This window comes from Chelonia mydas, chromosome 1, assembly GCF_015237465.2.
Source record: "Chelonia mydas isolate rCheMyd1 chromosome 1, rCheMyd1.pri.v2, whole genome shotgun sequence".
In the NCBI taxonomy this organism is placed as follows: Eukaryota; Metazoa; Chordata; order Testudines; family Cheloniidae; genus Chelonia; species Chelonia mydas.
Window position 1 is genome coordinate 91,058,605 of NC_057849.1, and position 20,032 is coordinate 91,078,636.

Sequence of the window (20,032 nt, forward strand, 5' to 3'; positions counted from 1 at the left end):
AAGCGAGGGGCAAAAAAGCCCTCAAGTTATTTATCCCTACACCTCTCTCTTTTTTCACCTAATACGACAAAAGAAACAGCCTTTGGACCTTGGAATCAGATCCTGGCCTGAGAGTTTGGTCAGGAATATATTGAAAACATGTGGTAGGAATTTCACCTTGAACCAAGCCTAGTTTGTTAAATTTAGTATGCAAAGGCATTTTGTCCTTATTTTTCCTGTAATCATTTCCGACTTTAATGCCTTAAATCTTGTACTCACTTAAAACCTCTCTCTTTGCAGTTAAATACATTTGTTTTTCCTTTAATCAAAACTAACCCTGTGAACTGTGTGGGTAACTCCATTTAAGGTGGCAAATTGTTGTATCTTGATCCCCTTAGAGGCAAGGGACTTAATATATCTGGACTATCAATGAGAGTGCTGGACAGTGCAAACACATTTTTGGGGAACAATCTGAGACTGGTAGTGTTTACACTGCATGTAGTAATCAATGCTGATGGAAGCCAGAGCATGGCTGGTGTTTGCTGATAGGCTGCTGGGGTCAGAATTGTGGACCAGGGCTGTGGCTATACACAGATACTCAGGGTGTGATCTGCATGCTGTTTGTGAGGAGCCCAGGTTGGAAGCCACAGCAGCAAAGCATTGTGAGGCGCCCCGGGTTGCAGGGCAGGTGGTGACACAGCCCCTCACTGGTCTGGATAACACCCCAGAATGAAATAACAGTATAAAATTCCAATGGAAAAAAGTGACAGCCTTAATTGAGAATTTTAAGGAAATTTCTGATATAGCCCCTGCCTTATATTGTGATCTTGGGCATTATAAACCTGGTTCATATGAGGTCAAGTTCTGATTCTTATATCTGACTGCTCCTTCTTTCAGTCTTTCCTGTCAGTGCTTTTGTTCCTCTTCCAAAAGCAGAAAATTGCCATCAAAAGCTTTGCAAAGCAGAGTGACAAGTTTATGAGCTTTCATGAAGGTTAACTTTAATTTTTCTTTGGATTTCAACACATGGACAAACTTCTGTCACCAAGTTCCAAGCTGCTTGATCATGAGGCTGACTAGTGCTATATTCCTCATCTGTCATGGTAGGCATGTTCTTGTATAAACTTCAGATGTCAACAACACTGAAAACCCTTCCTTTTTCTGGAACTATAAAGTTGGAAATGCCCATCTGTTCAGCCTTCTGGTATGTAAGTTCTCCCCTAGAAATAGTTTCCAAGCATATATTGAGAATTCCATGGAAACAGGTAACTGGTAAAAGACTGGTGATATTAGTTTAACTCTTTCATGTGCCTGTATGAGGAGGAGGATTTCATTGAGAATAAACAGTATTGCATTCTAAAATAAAACATAGATGTCTATGATGGTTCATAACTTTCAGCTATTCAAATCAGGGACCATAGTGTTCCATGTACTAAGTACAACACTTAGCACAATGGGAGCCTGATGGGGAGTTCCAAGAGTGCTCAGTGTTAGCTGAAAACTGATCCCCTTGAAGTCAATGGTAAAACCAATGCTGAGCAATTCTGATCCCCAGGCTTGAGTGAGGGCATTGGGTGCTAATACATAACTAATTGAGTTGTAATAGTCAAACACGATCTATCCACTTTGATAAAGTATTTTGAAAGTTGTCTATAAACCTTTCTGTATAAAACTGCCTAAAATTATTTGCAATGCATTTACAATCCATAATGTATAACATACCAGCAAACACTGCTAAGATAAAACATTTCCTTTATTTGAAGAGTGTATATTCCATTTACTACAATTAAATAGTTACAGAACATTTAAATCTGCACTTAGACAATTTAGACAAACTAATTCCAAACCAGGCTCCTTTATTTGCTACAGTCATTTTCAAATAAGTAAAAAATATGATGATATAAAAATAATCCTGTTGCACTAGGACCAGACAAATTACTGGTCTCTGATATTTCTTACATGCATCCCCTTAAAAATGCACATTTAGATCATCCTCCAAGGTAGCAGTGACTCTGAAGCCCCTCAGTGCTCACTGGCAAAGGATTCATAGTCATCTAACAGCAACTCCTATTAGGTCTGACATACACGCTGCTCTCATTGTATTTATCTATAAAGAATGTTGTCTAAGATATCCCATGAAAGCTTATACTGGTCATAGTAATCATTGTGTATTGTATGTATGGGTAACAATTAAAAAGGTTTAGGTATGTACTGAAAATATGCTCAAACCATGAAACCATGCAGGTTTGATTTGCCTGTCAGCCTAGGTCTCAAATGTAAAGGGAGCAGGGTAAACCAAAAGACATTAGGAATTCCATCTGTAGTCAACAGGAAAAGCAAATTAACAAGAGGATGAGAAAAAAAGGACATGACGCCCACACTCTGGGTGACAAACAAGAATACCTTAAAAAGGTTTACTGGACTATAAAAATGGAGGGGTTTGGGGGGGAGATATTTTGGTTATCCATCTATCTGCCACCATTTTGTATCCATGAATGGGGGATCCCCAGCCATGTAGGTAGGTGATGCTGAGAGGTAACTCACATAACTCACAGTCCTGAATTCCTGAGAAAGCATCACAATAGCCAACACTTTCACCAAGTCCAAAAGTGTCATAAGAACATATGATCTTCTTTTAGCTTAAGTAGTACGCAGGAAGAGAAAGCTTGTCTGAAAAACTCTAGACAGGTGTCTACCATTCCAACATCCCTAATGTAATGGACAAAGGAAAAGTAGTACACATGAATGGAGATTCAGTGCTACTAGAAGGAACATTAACATTTGGCCCCTTTATTTACAGGCCAGGTCAAACAGTATTACCTAACCCCTTCCCCCAAGTGGGCCTATACCTGTAGTCAAACAGAGTTCAGCTCATGCATTGTGGATACATAGGTTCTTCTCATACTCATGTATGCTCTTACATGATCTCTGGTATGAAATAAGAGCTGCTCAGTTCAGCAGCAACATGTCACTGAGGTGGTAAAATATCTATCATTGTATGTAGATCAGCACTCCTAAATTTGGCAATATCCAAATGTGCAGTTAAGTCTGAATGATAATAAATCTACAGCTATTGTAACCTTTTGTGGGCCAGAGATTACTTCACTGCCCTTCGCTCAGTGCCGAAAAAGAACTCCCATAGAAAGATCAGAGACCCAGAATCAGTCACTGAGGATTTTCGACCAGGATTGCACAGGGTCAACCCCCTCACAATCAAATCCAAAAATAACAAAAATAATGTATTTAATTCTTAAGTACCAACTTTATAAAATCTTATCATAAAGAAACATCAACAATTTTTACTATATAAGATGGCTACTTTTTAATCTACATACATTATCTTCACAGTTATACATAAATATAAAGAAAGAAAGCAAACTAAACCTAAACAGGTCAGTCCGGACAGAAACACAGTGAGAAGAAACTCAGAGTTCCCAACATCTTAGGTTGAGTTCACCTGAGTGTCAGTTACAGTCAACGATCACCAAAATCTATACTGTTTACTGAGTCAAAAGCATGGCAACAACATCTTCCCTCCACTTACTTGTAGAAATCTTCAACTGGAATCCATGCAGACTCTTCCTCTTCCTCTGCTGCACTCACTCATTTGGGTAGTCAGCTAACTAATTAACCAACCACTCAGTTAAGTATATAGATTTTTAAAAACCCTGTTACAAGAAAAATACAAACTGAGAATAGTAAAATATAAGTGACTCTTTCCCCATCACCACATGTAAAGAAGAGAGGAATTGGTGAATCATACCGGTTGAGACAATTTAACTAAAAAAAAGTTTGGCTCAAATCAAATAGCATTCCAATTTTAAAATTAAAATAAAAAAAAATAGCGTTCCCTCCCCATTTCCCCTTTCTATATTAACACTGCTAGGGCTTCCCTGTTGAAGGGTTAAGAATATCACTAACCTGCTGCAAAATGCTTCAGTTAGAGGAAAACAGCCTGCTTTCTGCTCCTGTGGCTCAGCTTCTCCCAACCCACACAGTGCACATGGACTGCCCTGACTCCTTGCCCTCATTGTATTCCAGCTCCACAGAACCTATCCAAAACTACCACACCCAATTCCAGAAACTTCTGTGTGTGAGAGCCAATTGTGCATCTGCTTAGCAACAATGACCCAGACACAACTCATTCCTACCCAACCCACATAGATCTCTTAAAGAGGTATCTCCTTATTAGGCACATGGTTTACACCAGTGGTGGGCAACGCCGCACACAGGGTAATCCACCGGCGGGACACGAGACTGTTTACATTGACCATCCACAGGCAGGGCTGCCCGCAGCTTCCGTTGCGGCGATTCACCATTCTCAGCCACTGGGAACTGCGGGAAGCGGTGGCTGGCCCGCACCATTTCCCACAGCTCCCACTGGCCAGGAACTGCGCCACTCAGAGCTGCGGGTTGCCATGCCTGTGGACAGTCAATGTAAACAACCTGTCTCTTGGCCCACCAGCGGATTACCCTGGCGGCCACATGCAGCCCGTGGGCCACAGGTTGCCCAGCATTGGTTTACACTATTTCATTACAATTGCTGCGATCAGGTGTAACAACTACACTGTAACGGTTGAGTATTTATAAGATGCTTATATCCATCAGTATTCATCTGGAGTCTGATCCAGAGCTCAGTGAAGCCAATGGGAGTCTTTTAATTGATTTCAACGTGTTAGGCCTCCATGTCATTAGTTTGTAAACAGGTAGGCACCAGCAAGGTTTCAGAGGATCATTGTTCTTGGGCCACACATGATAGTTTTACAATATGGATTTAGTGCATTAGTATCCATTAAGTCTGATAAATATTGCCTCTGTTCTCTTTCATAGCAACTATTGTTTTTACTAGAAAATAAATGCAATTGCACTTTGCACACAACAGAATTAAATCAAATTGTAATGTCTCAAATTAACAATTCAACTTTTAACAGTATGTTCTTGTGAGAGAACTTTTAAAAAAATCATGAAACAGCTCACTGTTATTTGAAACATCCATTGTTCTCCTTTGTTTTGGAAACTGGAACAAGACAACTGGAAAGGTTTCTACACTTCGCTTCATTAACAAGACAAATGTGAGTGGCACTGTGCCAGCACAGATTTACTCTCATCCCATAGTGTGGGATTAAAAACCACAACAAGGCCGAGGCATTCAGGGCTCAGTCCTTTTCTGGGTCTTTTTTTTTTTTAATAGACCTCTGCAGTATCTGAAAATATTGTAATCTGTCAAGATTAATAACCACCTCCTTTATCAGAAATCTTTCATACTAAATATCATGAAGGCCCTGACTCTGGGAAGCAGAGAGAGCAATAAAGCACGTGGTTGAATTGAAGTCAACTGGATTTAAGCATCTGCCTATAATTAAGCATGTCATTAAGTGCTTTCCTGAATTAGTACCAAAGTGATCAAATGGGGGAAGAAAGCATAATTGAACAAGACAAAGAAAGGTTGCTAGAATTAAATTATTGAACAGTCTCAACATTCATAACATCCCAAACTATACAAGACTCTGTTCACTGTATCCAAACAGGATGTTTAGAAATCAAACATTGAAATCAGTACAGAATATGGTGATTCTTATTCAAGCCAAGATCCAGAATCTAGTTATTAGAGTGGGTTAACAAAGTCAAAATGACACAATAAAAGAGTGTATTGGATTTTAAACTGTCAATTATTAAAATAAATAATACAGCTTGCCTACACCTGAAATACTTCACTGGCTCAGCTGCAGCACTTTGGGTGACCAGCACTATAGGGTGACCAGATATCAAGTATGAAAAATTGGGACAGGGATAGGGCAGTGGTGGGCAACCTGCGGCCCATCAGGGTAATCTGATTGTGGATTGCGAGACATTTTGCTGACATTGACCCTTCGCAGGCATGGCCCCACACAGCTCCCAGTGGCCCTGGTTCACCGTTCCCAGCCAAGGGGAGCTGCAGGAAGCTGTGGCTAGCACATCCCTGAGGCCCGCAATCAGATTAGCCCAATGGGCTGCATACAGCCTGTGAGCCACAGGTTGCCCACCACTGGGATAGAGGTAATAGGCACCTATATAAGAAAAAGCCCCGAATATCAGAACTGTCCCTCTAAAATCAGGACATCTGGTCACCCTAAAACACTACCTATGCCAATGGGAGAGGTTCTCCTATCAGCATAGGTAATCTACCTCCCCAAGAGGTGGTAGCTATGTCAACAGAAGAATTCTACATGGGAGGTTAGGTCATTTTAACTATGTCACTCAGGCGTGTGCATTTTCACATAGCTGGGTTGACCTAACTTTTTATTGTAGTGTAGTATACTGTAGACCAGGTATAAGTATATATGTTTAGCAAAATATATGTTTAAAAAAATATTGAACCACTGATCCCAGGATTTCTATTTCTCTGGGTTTGGACAGCAACTCAGTCTATGCAACCTGGATTAGAAGCAGCTGAGTTGTACTACTAAAAGAAAACTTAGGAATTGGATGTGCTGCTATACACATAGAATTATAGGCAAAATTGTTCAAACACAGGTTCCTAAAATTAGGCTCCTAAGCCCATATTTAGTTATATTTAAGTTGCCTGTTATTTAAATACTTGAGCATGGATTTTGGATCCCAACTTTCAGTACTTACATTAGAAGATTTTGGCCATAGTGTAGTCTGAGTCACATACTGTATGGAGTATGTGGACAGGGATGTAGAGAGTCTTTCACAAGGATGCCAAGAGGCATTCTGATTGATTGAGCTCAAATTCCTCCAGGGGTCTTTTGAAGAGTGCAGGCTAAAGCAGCAGCTCTGCCATTCCTTTGCAGACTGTAGTCTCTCTTACACTGGGCCAACTTTGCTGGGCTGTGCAGAGGGCCATGGGGCTTACCTCCAACATCACATCTTGTCCATTACCATCAGACTTAGAGTCTTTGTGTTCCCAACTGGGATTGTGACTAGCACTTGTACACTGGGTTAAGGGAAAATGAGGGAGGCTTCTTGTGTTCTGTCCCTACCTTAGACATAGTGCACGGCCAGCAAAAATCCAGCCTTCCGTATCTTCATCCAGATAATGAACTATGGTGAGGTTTTAACATAGGTTATATAAACCAAACTAGATTATTTTTGTTAGGATTTGAAAAATCCATCCTCCCTGCTCAGTCATCTGCATGTAGAGACATGAGAGATTATAACAGGACCAATCCTCTCCCCTTGGCTGCCCTCCCTCTCGCTAGAGGGAGTATTGTTTCTTGACTTTAGCAAAGCTTTTGACACGGTCTCCCACAGTATTCTTGTCAGCAAGTTAAGGAAATATGGGCTGGATGAATGCACTATAAGGTGGGTAGAAAGCTGGGTAGATTGTCGGGCTCAACGGGTAGTGATCAATGGCTCCATGTCTAGCTGGCAGCCGGTGTCAAGTGGAGTGCCCCAGGGGTCGGTCCTGGGGCCGGTTTTGTTCAATATCTTCATAAATGATCTGGAGGATGGTGTGGATTGCACTCTCAGCAAATTTGCGGATGATACTAAACTGGGAGGAGTGGTAGATACGCTGGAGGGCAGGGATAGGATACAGAGGGACCTAGACAAATTGGAGGATTGGGCCAAAAGAAATCTGATGAGGTTCAATAAGGATAAGTGCAGGGTCCTACACTTAGGATGGAAGAATCCAATGCACCGCTACAGACTAGGGACCGAATGGCTAGGCAGCAGTTCTGCGGAAGAGGACCTAGGGGTGACAGTGGACGAGAAGCTGGATATGAGTCAGCAGTGTGCCCTTGTTGCCAAGAAGGCCAATGGCATTTTGGGATGTATAAGTAGGGGCATAGTGAGCAGATCGAGGGATGTGATCGTTCCCCTCTATTCGACACTGGTGAGGCCTCATCTGGAGTACTGTGTCCAGTTTTGGGCCCCACACTACAAGAAGGATGTGGATAAATTGGAGAGAGTCCAGCGAAGGGCAACAAAAATGATTAGGGGTCTAGAGCACATGACTTATGAGGAGACGCTGAGGGAGCTGGGATTGTTTAGTCTGCAGAAGAGAAGAATGAGGGGGGATCTGATAGCTGCTTTCAACTACCTGAAAGGGGGTTCCAAAGAGGATGGCTCTAGACTGTTCTCAATGGTAGCAGATGACAGAACGAGGAGTAATGGTCTCAAGTTGCAATGGGGGAGGTTTAGACTGGATATTAGGAAAAACTTTTTCACTAAGAGGGTGGTGAAACACTGGAATGCGTTACCTAGGGAGGTGGTAGAATCTCCTTCCTTAGAGGTTTTTAAGGTCAGGCTTGACAAAGCCCTGGCTGGGATGATTTAACTGGGAATTGGTCCTGCTTCGAGCAGGGGGTTGGACTAGATGACCTTCTGGGGTCCCTTCCAACCCTGATATTCTATGATTCTAGATTAAAAATAAATAAAATGTTTTAGTGGGAAAATGGGTGGGTTACAATTACACAGCATCTTTTCTATTCTACCTTTGCTTGTCTGTTCTTTTACAAGTGCTGGGCTGTAATTCCCCTGTTTAGATGCTCCAAGTATGGACTTAAAGGTTTCTAGTTTGCACTAAATTTCGTGCCTGCAGTGTTCACATTGGGGAGTTACAGCTCAGCACCTTAATGCACACTGCTATTCACGCTCCCATCGTCTGAACTGTGGGGCAATGTTGACAGGCCCTGAGTTATTTTAGGTCTAGTTTAGAGCTAAGTAATGGGCTTAGAATTTAGTTTCAGATCAAATTTCACACACAAACCCACTTTCATCTGTCTGAATTTTGGACATAACCAAATTTCAAATATACTTGATCTCCCTCTAATGGACACAAATGAAGGTTACTGTAAGACTAGTTAAGATTTTTTTCCTTTTTTCAAAATATGAAATTACCAGGTTTCATCCAAATGTGACTTGTCTTCCACAATTCTGCTCACATCTAGCCTGTTTCAGGTGTAGCTTTGTAACACGGTGCATACTCAATACCATGGCGTCTCCTGCTTGTTACCTGCTTTTCCAGCTTTTCCAGCTCCGGAGCACGTCCTGTTGGCCCGTGTCTCCCTACTTATACCTACTTCCTGGTCAGTCTCCACCACTGTACTTCATGCCCCGCATCCCTCCCAGCCCACGGTGCCCCTTCTCTGGGATATTACCCAACAGCAGTGTCCACACACTAAGGGATCCTCCCCTCCCTGGGGAACCCCAATACCCTAAACCCACCTTACCTCAGTGACCCACTGCCAGTCTTCATCTAGCGCCTTTACTCAGAGGCTGACTGCATTCTGCAATGGCCACTCATCATCGGCCAGGGGGTTGGACCTGCTGTCTCTTCATTCCCTGGCTGCCTCCCCACAGCCCTAATACCTCTTCTGGCCCTGACAGCAAGGCCCCTGCCTCGGGGTTTGCCAGGCTGGAGCTTCCCCAGCACTGCACTGTCCAATGTACTCTTTACTCTTTCAGGCCCTGCAGCCCTTTTATAGGGCCCATCCTGGCCCTGATTGGCTGCCTCCCAGCCTTTTCTGATTGGATCTCAGCCCCAACCCTCTCCAAGGGCTGGCTTTTAACCCTTTCAGGACTGGAGCAGGGTGACCACCCCACTACAAGCTTCTTGCCTGCTAAACATATCCAAACATATTTTTAAAAAATACTGATACACAATATATCAGCAGGAAAAGTGTAATACATAAGACAGAGGAACACTCTCACATACCTCACAATTAGTCCCTGTCACAGGGTATGCCTATAGATATTCCCTGTCTCAGTTTAATATCATCAGTATGTTCATTGAGGCTTTATGTTGGGAACAATACGCCTTCTGAGGAGTCTAGTTTAGTAACCAAAGATTCAGTGAAAATGCCAGCAAGTCTCTACCCCAGAATCTTAGCTAGCAGTCAGTCTCAGTTTATCCATTCCCACCATCCACTCCCTTTGAGCAGTGTTCTCGCTGCTTGGGTCCCTCCCTGGAGTCAGGTCTCTTGCCACTTTTTTTTCCCAAAGTCAGGGGTCTGCAGAGATGTGTCAGCTGCAGCTCTTCTCTGGGGAGGCATGCAGTCCATGACAGACTGAGTTTACGCTACGGTTTGGGAGTGCCCTGTCCCTCAGAGCACATGTCTGCAGGAACCACCTCATCTGAGCCCTGGTAACCCTTTATCACGCTAATTAGTGGGTCTGAGAGGCTCCTGTATGGGAAAAGGAGCCAAAAGACAGGTAGGCTGGTCTCTGTCTCTCTTAAAGAACCAGCCCCCATGAAAATCCTATTAAATGTTTGCACCTCCTTTTTTATTATTTGTTGAATGGGATATTCTGTGGTTTAAATCTATCAATTGTCTTTCATTTAGTAATTTCTGTCTTCCAAATGCCAGTGAATATTAAAAATTATCACAGCTGTAGCAGAGCAGATCTAATGGTGTGGTGAACTATGAATCATTAGGCATGAAAGTTCCCTTGGGAGAAATAAGAGTCCCTAGACCCTAACAGTTTCCAGCCAGTGAAGGGACATCACTTGACACAAGAAGCATCAGATGAGTCACAGAATGGCTGCTAAGGTACCCAGTGCAGTCTGGTGTGGAAGATGGATCAAGGTCCTATTTCTTCATGAAGAATAGGAGGACTACGTGAAGCACATAACAAACTAGTTAGTTTCCTTTGCAGTGGAGAAGGTGGACAGACCATGTTCTGATTCTTAGTATGTTACTTTAACCATGAGATCAGACCATGAGATCAACTTTTTCCCACAGGATCTAACTGCTGGAAACCCCATACCACATAATCCTTGCAGCTAGATGGACAATTGGAAATTACTGGATGCAAACTGTTGAAAGAAGATGATTAATATCCAAAAAGGGAAGTGTCAAACCACACTTAAATCATGAGGAAATTTCTACAAGTGCTTTATAACTTTCCAAAACCAAAATGATATTCTTTCTACAAACAAGTAAACCATGAATATTATCTAACAGTCAAATCAACCATCATATTACCTGTTTTAGGCCTCTCATTCCATCACAGTAATCTCACATACAGCTCAGACATTGATTCAACATTTAAGTACACTTTCTGAGGCACATTAACAAAAGAGACCTTCTTCCTTTGTAGGTTGTTGCTTTTAACTGTTAACCATGGGTGTTGATTTAGGTAACAGCAACAGCTTCTTCAACAAATGTGTTCTTATATTTCTATGCTGTAAAATCAAGTAAACAGTTGCAATGTTACTTTATAGAGATTTGTTATTATTTAAATGAATGGTTCCCATTTAATTCCCAGTGACATACCTTATTGTAGTGTTACAAATTGCATTAAAATCATGGAGAAACAGATAAATGATGTCTGTCTTAGCACAACAGACTAATTTTCCATACTAATTTAGCTTCCCTCTTGGGGAAGCAAACAGTGATTTCTGACATATTTCAGTTTATTGTTGACTGTATTATATTCTAACTACTGTAATTGTTATTTGTTATGCATTCATTTAGATACCATAATGTGTCAAACATATTTTTCCATTAGCATATGTTTACTACATTTGTCTTCTTTTGAAATTCAAAACTCACAACTACAGTGGAAAGGAGAAAAAAAAGTAAATAAGCACTGCTAATTATATGAAAGGGATTTTTAATTTAACTATATAGACAGATCTTTCAATAAAGATGAAAATGGCTCATCCTAGATTGCAGAGGTGTCCAGCTTGGGATGCTGCCAGAGTTGAATTTGGGGTTGAGATATTTATCTAAACCTGGCAGTCATCTGAGTGTTAATTTGCACATGGCATCCTAGCCAAAATAGAAAAAATATTTCAAGGGCTTTTCCAGCTCTACTATTTCTGTCCCCCACCTGACCTGGCCACCCTCATGGCTCTTCAGCTGGCTTCTCTGCTTCTTCATGGAGATTGCCAAATCAAAGTCATCAGCCTCCTAATTCAGAATGGGACTTCCAAGGGATTATAATCATCTAAACACACAGCATCAGAGAGTTGCAGAAGCCACTCCACTGCTAGTACTGCTGCTTAATAGGGCAAATCCTATAATGGCTTCATGGTAAGTCCCAAGGAAAAGAGAGTAAAGGTCTATGAGACTCCCTCCCAGAGAAGAACAGCAGTGAGTGGGAGCCCTCCATAGGAGGAGTTTTGCATTCTGGATCCAAACACTCCCCATGTTGAATTCAACCAATTTAAAGTTGACCCCTAATTTCATAATCTTCTTGGGCACCAGCAGCATCCTATGAGTAAAATCTCATTTCTCAGCTATTTCTTGACAGTTACCATTAGTTTGTTCTTAATAGACAATTTTAAGGATTTTTTTTTAAATTTAACAGATGGCAGGGATGGTATCTAATTCTTTTGTTGTCATTCCTGATCTCCTATCATATGTGTCATTGGAGTCTCAATGCTTTTAGTGATACCTCAGGCAGAAACATCAGAATTAATTACATAATCAATACCACTCTAGGTATGCATTCACCCGTAGACAAGAATATAAGGGATTTACTTTGTGTGCTGGCTTAAGTTGTTTATTGACTTGATAGTTTTAAGGCTTAGTAGGAGGTCAATGGCTTAGGGGCTAATTCATTACAATACTTACATCAGAGGGAGTACACATTTTCTTCTAAGGCTTGTGGGAGTTGAAAGCAAAAATTTGGTGAATGTGTACTGGCTTTGGTTTGCTTTTCTAGGTATATTCTGGTATAGTATGTGAACAGGGGCTAGGCAAAAACATGAATATTTCTCAAGTGCATATAGTGTAAAATTCAGCAATACATTTAGAGATTATTAAGGTTATAAAACAATGTGACGAAAGCAAAGGGGTGAATGTTAAACCTGAACTGAGTCAGTCTGAGTCCACAATAATTATTTCTGATCTAAAATAATCACAGTAAAAGTGAGATCAGAAACAGGCCTGAAGTGTTCTTTAATCATGTTAGCATGTTGGAGGTCTGAAATAAATTCATAATGTTATAGACTGTGTACCCAATCTGCTTCATTACTTGAGCAAAAGAGGTAGGCTCAGGGCTGAGTGGAAACCCTAGTAGGGATGGAGTTGTTGTTTGTCTTTTTTCCACTGTTTGTCAGTGTTAAATACAGTGTTGTACAACTTGGGGAGAAATATATATGGCTTGTGTTCTTTTTTGAAAAAAAAGCATAAATTATAAGAAGAGAGTGACAGAGTACACTGCAGATGAAAACTAAGTCATGTCAGCCTAATATGCTTAGAATTACTATAAATAGATATTTATATTATTTATTATGTTAAACCTGGAAGCAGCATTGGGTCAGATCATGAGACTCAGCCTGACCCCTCCGCACTGGATTTGGAGAAAATCACTACCCCTTTCTTTGATACTCAGTCATGCCACTCCCAGCTGAATTGCATTTAGGTTTCCTCATCTAACATCTTGCAGGTCCACTTCTCCAGCATCAGGCCAGCTGTATTTTCAGACCACCATCTAGTGACTGAGGTGGTTTCATTAATGACTGAGCAGCCAGAGTTGGCCCACTGGCATTTTAACAACAGTCTGCTGGAGGGTGTGGGCTTCATGGCATCTTTCTGAGAGTCCCACAGGACCTTGCAAGCACCAGCATTGAACTCCCAAAGGATAGCATGGGTGACCGAGACCAGTTAGAGTACCCTCTCACTCCTGGCCAAGTTCTGAGAAGCCCTCCATCTGATGCCCCCAAACAAACCTCCAGGCATCTATGTAATGATCAGTTCTACCACACCCTGGTAAGTATAGAACCGTAACCCTAACCCTAAGCTTCCTCTATACTTTCACTTGTAAATAAAGTGTGCTTTTATTGTTGGTTAATCCATTCTGCAGGTGGCAGTAGAGTATATATGAGTATCAGGCTAGGGATAAGTACCAGGTCGGGAATAGTTGAAACAATATAGGGAGGTAAGGTATGGTTCCTGACTGCCTTAAATGGTCAGTGGTGGTACCACTGGTTAGTAGCTGAGAACCAGGCTGTTGAAACCCACTGCAGCCAAAGCAGAGGGATAGCAGTAAGGGCTCCTGTGGGTACAGCAACCCATAAACCCCCTTACATGCACCCCATCTGTGGCCCCACAAAGTAATGGGACTTCCTTATCAATCTAGTCCCGGCACAGGACAATACAGACACCATCACACCAGGAGGAGGAAGTTGGAAAAAACCTCAGGAGGTCATCTAGTCCAACCCCCTGCTCAAACCAGAACCAACCCCAACTAAATCATCCCAGCCCAGGCTTTGTCAAGCTGGGCCTTAAAAATCCTAAACTTGGTTGTCATACTAAGATGATGTTGATTCCATATCCATTGTAAATGGCTCATGGCACATGTTGTGATGCCAAACTGATGGACAACCTCCGTGTGAGAACTGGAGGAGCTGGTAAGTATAGACCCCAGATGGCAAAAGCTGGAGACTGATTCAATGGTTGTTCAAAGAGATTGGAGTCTCAGGTGGACCTGGTCCTAGATTTTGCAGTTTTGTATTTGACCATGAAACATGGAGACCAATCTTAGCTGACTCCTCCTCCATATGCTGGAGTGCCTCACGAAACCTGTTAGGGCTTTGTACTAAAAGAACAACATCATCAGCATAGTCAAGTCTGTCCCCCCACAAGTCCGACCTGTACCTCATCGTGGTGGAGGGGGTGTAACATCTGAAATAGGGGATTGCTCGTTGGAGCTATGCTATCAGCGATGAAGGCTTGTCCGAAATATCGTCTTGGGCATTATACGAGGTGGACAGATCCAACATGAACCCTGAAAATGGTGGTTAACACAGGCAATGAACATGCAGGTCAGCAGCTGCAGCTAGCTACCTGAGGCGAAGGAAATCATTGAGAAAGACTCAACGGCTCAGGTTGTATAGCATGAAGCCAGTACTGGTAGACCAGGAAAAAGGGTTGCGTTACTGTGCCTCCGTCTCATCCCAATGGGACAAGGTATTTCCCAGGATAATCATTTGCTCTTGGTTTTTTTGACCATGAATAACCTAGCATCCACTCACCCACAACAAAGTGCATGACTGAAATTTCAGTTGTCACCTATTCAGGACTGTATCTGTGTCTTCCTATGGGTTTGGATAGCAGGTAGCATACTGTGGGCACTACCACAATATAAGTAAGCAATCATTGTTACACTAGCAGCTGTGTTGAAGAAGTACTTAAAGCACACAACACTCCACTTTCACAGAACAGAGTATAAATTCATGGGTTTGGGTATCCTCAGAAACAGAATCACCAGACTCTTGTTTAGGTTAGGAAGGTTTAAGAAAGACATCACATTGTTTGTTGAGGATGGAGAATACCCTTCAGGCTCAAGCCAGTCTACTGTCTCTTTCTCAGCATTTCACCCTCTACAGATTGTCATATTCAAATGACACCTCCTTCCTTTTTTCTTCAGGCTAGGTTTTTATAATCAGGAGTCTGAAGCTATCCAATAAAGTGACAGAACTAAAGTCACTTATTAAGGGAAACTATTCCCTGGTGGTGCCTTCCATCTCAGTCCATGTGCATTGGTCATCAATCTTTCCCCCAAAATTTAAACTCCTACCTAAATAGAAATATATTTCCCTCCAAGGCCTAGTAGCAATTCCACTTCCAAGGGACTTTCATGCTGGTGTGGAAACTTTGTTATAGAGGGGAAAAGAGCAAAATTTTCATGATGAGAAATGTTTCTGTCCGGCAATTAGAGCAGAAGAACGTAAAAAAGGAAAGGTCAGAGAGACTAAACTGATAATTGGCCAGGGCAGTGTCCCTCCTTTATGCAGGTAATTAAACTATAAAGTACATGTATAATAAGTCAACATCTCAGAGTAAAAATACTGCAGTCAGGAGAACAAAGAAGAAAGCCATCTTTCTCTTTTAAACTAAAATAAGTCACAACACATTAACTCTGATTTGTAACTTGGCCACAACCAATTTCACACAATATCCTATAAGTACTGCTCTGTTATTAATTAATTTAAATAACCTTTCCAGAGCAATGGGACAGTGAAGACTGTGTGCATTGAGTTCAGATGCTTAAATCGCTTTTGGCATTCTGTTCTAAAAATAAACTTTCCAAATGTCAGTTGCAGATATCAAAGCTGGTTTTGAGTTAGAAAAGTACAAAAATCTGAAACCAGAAAATTTCCATATCCTCATCCTTTTACAGAATAAGTCATTCAACTGATGTATGTATTTATTTGTTTTAAGGCTTCTTTCCCAGAGTAAGACTTTATGGCTGATAGAATTTTTGTGATTGAGATAAAGCAAACCTAGAAAATAGAGGTTAAAAATGGTCATAGTGATGCTGTTACCAGTTCAGGAAAAAAGATGCCAAACTATTTTTTTTTGTTTAGGTCATGGTTGTGACTTATCATTGACTTCAATGAGACTCTTCACATGGGTAAAGTAACAGAATTTGGACCATGTCATTGTTACAGGACCTTTCTTGTCTGATCATTTTTTTATCTCTAGAAGATTTTATATTACTATAATACACAAATATAAAATAAAATTGAAAACCTAATTTATTTAATTAATTATATCTGTTTGTATGCCACTGCTTAAATGTGAAGTTTTAAAGTCAAAAATATCCTCTTACCTTTCAAGGTTGCAATCCTGCCACACACATATGCTTAACTCTATTCATGTGAGTAGTCCCACTGAGTCAAGAAAGAAAAAAAGTGGGAGGAAAACATCATTCATCATTGCCTAAGAGATACCCAAAACTTCACGTCATTACTTTTTATGAATGTATTATATAAAATATGGAATATATATAATGTGTCAGAGTTACAGATGGTGGGAAAATGTATGGGGAGGGGAATACGTAGAAAATTCAACTTTTCATTTTTCTCTCAAAGTTTTTAGCTGGAAACTTTGAATTTCTGTTTATAATTGCCACCACAGTGTCTCTTGGAGTTAAAAGAAAAGGAGTACTTGTGGCATCTTAGAGACTAACCAATTTATTTGAGCATAAGCTTTCGTGAGCTACAGCTCACTTCATCAGATGAATACTGTGGAAAGTGCAGAAGATCTTTTTATACACACAAAGCATGAAAAAATACCTCCCCCCACCCCACTCTCCTGCTGGTAATAGCTTATCTAAAGTGATCACTCTCCTTACAATGTGTATGATAATCAAGGTGGGCCATTTCCAGCACAAATCCAGGGTTTAACAAGAACGTCTGGGGGGGGGGGGGGGGGGGCGCGTAGGAAAAAACAAGGGGAAATAGGTTACCTTGCATAATGACTTAGCCACTCCCAGTCTCTATTCAAGCCTAAGTTAATTGTATCCAATTTGCAAATGAATTCCAATTCAACAGTCTCTCGCTGGAGTCTGGATTTGAAGTTTTTTTGTTATAATATCGCAACTTTAATGTCTGTAATCGCATGACCAGAGAGATTGATATGTTCTCCGATTGGTTTATGAATGTTATAATTCTTGACATCTGATTTGTGTCCATTTATTCTTTTACGTAGAGACTGTCCAGTTTGACCAATGTACATGGCAGAGGGGCATTGCTGGCACATGATCACAGGAGAGTGATCACTTTAGATAAGCTATTACCAGCAGGAGAGTGGGGTGGAGGGAGGTATTTTTTCATGCTTTGTGTGTATAAAAAGATCTTCTACACTTTCCACAGTATGCATCCGATGAAGTGAGCTGTAGCTCACGAAAGCTTATGCTCAGATAAATTGGTTAGTCTCTAAGGTGCCACAAGTACTCGTTTTCTTTTTGCCAATACAGACTAACACTGCTGTTACTCTGAAACCTCTCTTGGAGTTGTAATTCAGGGCTTCATGCTTCATTTTGTTTCTATGTGCCAGACTTCCTGCCAGACTCTCTCTCTCTTTCTTGCTCTCATCTTGCTGAGCCGTCATAGGAGTTCCTGGCTGCAGAGCATTGTGAGAGACATAGTCCAGCTGTGGACCCTAAACCAGAGGGGAAAGTGGTGGCATGAGACACCCAAATGAAACTCCCATGATGCACCATGACAGCATTTCCTAATAAAAATATTCAATTTGGGGGTGTTTGTTTTTTCAACAAGTTGAAATGTTCCAGGAAGGTGGACACTCCATTAAAAAAAATCATTTAGTCAAGCAAGTTTTCCATTGAAAAACAGTTTCAATAGAAAAATTTTGGCCAGCCCTCATCAGAGTTAACATTCCCAGAGCAATTCTGACTTATGAGTGCTCAATCTAAGAACATTAATGTTGCATTAATGCTAGCTTTTGAATTTCACTATAGATTGTATGCTCTGTATGGCATGATCTGCATGCATTAACATCCTGCTGTGATTTGAGATTGTACAGCTAAGTACTGCTATTTGACTAAAATAATAAATAGATATGCAAAATCATAGGATTGCGCTCAGAAGACTACCACAACTGTTCTTTAAAATAATCTTTCAAGGGTTTTTAATTAACTTTTTTAATTAATAGATTTGTGTTTAACTTTATGCATCATTTCCCATTTTGATTATTTTGAGCTCCTGTCTCCAACTGATTAGCAGGAAATCCAAGTGAGGTGTTCAATATTACATGAGTTTACTAAAAACACACTGTTCGTGATTTACATGTTCATTTCCAAACCAATGATGTTCAAGGCTAAGCAAACAATAATGCACAGTACAAGAATTTATGTACTGTAAATAGCTCGACTGAGGAATGTTAAAAATAGAACTGGTTGGAAAATGGAATGAAAAAAAAGTTTTTGTTCCAAAGAGGAATAAACCCCCAAATTTTGACGTTTCCTTTGAAATAAAATTTCCAAAAAAGCTTGGTTTGGGATCATGGAAACATTTCGATAGTGTCCAACATAATTATATAGACTTATAAAATCAAGATTTTACTATAATATAAAAATCTAAATGGAACATTTTTACCTTTCAACTGAAATATTTTGACATTATCAAAACCAAATGAAAAAGTAAAAGGCATACAATCATAGCAATGTAGGACTGGAAGGGACCTCAGTAAGTCGTCTGCTCTAGTCCCCTGCACTGAGGCAGGACCAAGTATTATCTAGACCACTGGTTCTCAACCCGCGGCCAATGGGCTGCATGTGGCCCAATTAGCACATAGTTGGGTCCAGGGCCGGGGCTTGTGCCCAGCCCCCCGCAACACGGTCTGGAGTCTAGAGTCAGGGCTCCCGCCCCACACAACAGGGTCCAGGGTTAGGGCTGGGGCTGCCACCTGGCCCCACACAGTGCAGGTCACGGTTGGTGTTAATGGCAGGGTCAGGTTGGGAATGCTGCCTGTCCCTATACAACAGAGTATGGGGTCCCTGCTGCCCAGCCCCGCCACCGGGGCTCCACTCCTGGATCCACTCTGTGGAGGGGTCTCTGGGCTGGGGGTGCTAGGCATAGCAGAGTATGGGGGGTGGGTGGGGTTCTCAATCTGCAGCCCAGGTAACACATTGTCGACTGCATATGCGACCCACAATGATTAATAGGTTGAGAACCACTGATTTAGACCATCCCTTACAGGTGTTTGTTTAACCTGTTCTTAAAATTCTCCACTGACAGAGATTCCACAGCCGCCTTAGGTAATTTGTTACAGTGCTTCACTACTCTTACAGTGGAAGACTTATTTCTTACATCTTGCTTAAAACACTCCTGTTAATATATCCTAGAATAATGTTTGCTTTTTTTGAAACTGTTTTACACTGTTGACGCATATTTAGCTTGTGATCCATTATAACCCCCAGATCATTTTTTCTGCAGTATTCCTTCCTAGATAATCATTTCTCATTTTGCATTTGTGCTACTGATTATTCCTTTGAAGTGTAGTACTTTGCATTTGTCCTTACTGAATTTTATCCTTTTTTTATTTCAGACCATTTCTCCATTCTCCAGTCAAGATCATTTTGAATTCTAAGCCTGTCCTCCAAAGCACTTGCCACTCCTCCCAGCTGCTTGTCATCTACAAACCTTAAGTGTACTCTCAATGACACAGTCCCAGGGGTGAAAGTAAGTTAGAGGAGTTACCGGTACGCCGGAGTCCTAAGCAGGGGAAGTGGCCTCAACCGGAAGAGGCAGGGCCTTAAATCCCTGGGCCCTTTAAATCTTGATTTAAAGGGCCAGGGCTCCAGCTGCGGTAGTGGTGGCTGGGAGCACGGGGCCCTTTAAATCACCCCT

At 41.3% G+C, this 20,032-nt stretch overlaps 1 long non-coding RNA gene across 1 annotated transcript; it reads right to left on the reverse strand.

Annotated features, from left to right (window-relative positions):
- Positions 1 to 1,671: 1,671 nt before the first annotated feature.
- LOC122463636 lies at positions 1,672 to 16,553 on the reverse strand. The gene is made up of 4 exons (XR_006287187.1): positions 16,492 to 16,553; positions 14,535 to 14,664; positions 10,911 to 11,110; positions 1,672 to 3,647 (listed from the first exon to the last, which is right to left on the reverse strand). It is a non-coding gene; the product is annotated as an uncharacterized LOC122463636 (long non-coding RNA).
- Positions 16,554 to 20,032: the final 3,479 nt, after the last annotated feature.